At 38.0% G+C, this 1593-nt stretch overlaps 1 non-coding gene across 1 annotated transcript; it reads right to left on the reverse strand.

Moving 5' to 3' along the window:
* Nucleotides 1-1212: 1212 nt before the first annotated feature.
* LOC129487037 (U6 spliceosomal RNA) lies at nucleotides 1213-1319 on the reverse strand. The gene has a single exon (XR_008659174.1). It is a non-coding gene; the product is annotated as a U6 spliceosomal RNA (small nuclear RNA).
* Between the last annotated feature and the right edge of the window lie 274 nt (nucleotides 1320-1593).

Raw genomic sequence — 1593 nt, forward strand, 5'->3', positions numbered from 1 at the left:
TTACATAATGACCTTCTTTGTCTCTTCTTATAGTTTCTGCCTTAAAATCCATTTTGTCTGATGTAAGTATAGCTACTTCTGCTCTTTTTTGGTTTCCATTGGCATAGAATATATTTTTCCATTTCTTTCTATTTGTGTCTTTATACATAAAGTGTGTTCCTTGTAGGCAACAGATCATGGGGTTTTGTTTGTTTGTTTGTTTTTTGAGACAGATTTCTCACTGTCTTGCCCAGGCTGGCATGCGGTGGCACAATCTTGGCTCATTGCCACACCTCTGCCTCTCAGGCTCAAGTGATCCTCCCACCTCGGCCTCCTGAGTAGCTGGGACTACAGACACATGTTACCATGCCTGGCTAATTTTTGAATGTTTTGTAGAGACAGGGTTTTGCCATGTTGCCCAGGCTGGTCTTGAACTCCTGGGCTCAAGCAATCCACCTGCCTCAGCCTCCCAGATTGCTGGGATTACAGGTGTGAGCCACTGCACCAGGCTCAGATCATGTTTTTTAATTCATTCAGCCACTCTATACCTTTTGATTGGAGAGTTTAGTCCATTATATTCAATGTTATTATTGATAAGTAAGGACTTACTTATCAATTTTTTTTTCCTGGTTGTTGTGTGGTCTTTCTTTCCTTCTTTCCTTCCTTCCTTCTTTCCTTCCTTCCTTCTTTCCTTCCTTCCTTCCTTCTTTCCTTCCTTTCTTCCTCCCTCCCTCCCTCCCTTCTTCCCTGCCTTCCTTCCTTCCATCTGTCTTCCTTTTTGTGAAGGTGATTTTTTTCTGGTGGTATGTTTTAATTTCTTGCTTTTTATTTTTTGTGTATCTAATGTAGGCTTTTTTAATTTGAGGTTACCATGAAGCTTGTTAATAATGTCTTATAACCGATTATTTTAAACTAATGAAAACTTAACATTGATCGCAAAAACAAACAAGCAAAGAGAAAACTAATACAAAGTCTATATTTTAACTTCATCACCCCTACTTTTTAACTTTTAGTTGTTTCTATTTATATCTTACACTGTCTGTCTTGAAAAATTGTTATCATCATCATAGTTGATAGGTTCATCTTTTGGTCTTTCTACTCAGGGCATGAGTAGTTTACACACCACAATTACCTTGTCATAATATTTTGTATTTATCTCTATACTTAGTATTATCAGTGAGTTTTGTACCTTCAGGTGTTTTCTTATTGCTCATTAACAAGAACATGAATCACAAATGAATTTTTGTGAACATGAATTTGCACGTCATCCTTGTGCAAGAGCCATGGTAATCTTCTCTGCATCATTCCAATTTTAGTCTATGTGCTGCTAAAGAGAGCATTGAGCCAGTTTTTACAATATTAAAGTGAGACTTGGAAGACCTAGGGATGCCCAGGTTGCTAATGCTTGGGTTGTACAAGATAAGAAATACTAAAGTCCAGTAAAAGAAAAAAAAGCATATTGGCTTGATGTTCTTTGATTATAGTGTTTGAGCATTTTTCAACCATCCTGATTTTATTTTTTTATTTTTATTTTTTGGAGACGGAGTCTCACTCTGTCGCCCAGGCTGGAGTGCAGTGGCGCTATCTCGGCTCACTGCAAGCTCTGCCTCCCAG

This window comes from Symphalangus syndactylus, chromosome 7 (assembly GCF_028878055.3).
Source record: "Symphalangus syndactylus isolate Jambi chromosome 7, NHGRI_mSymSyn1-v2.1_pri, whole genome shotgun sequence".
Lineage (NCBI taxonomy): Eukaryota > Metazoa > Chordata > Mammalia > Primates > Hylobatidae > Symphalangus > Symphalangus syndactylus.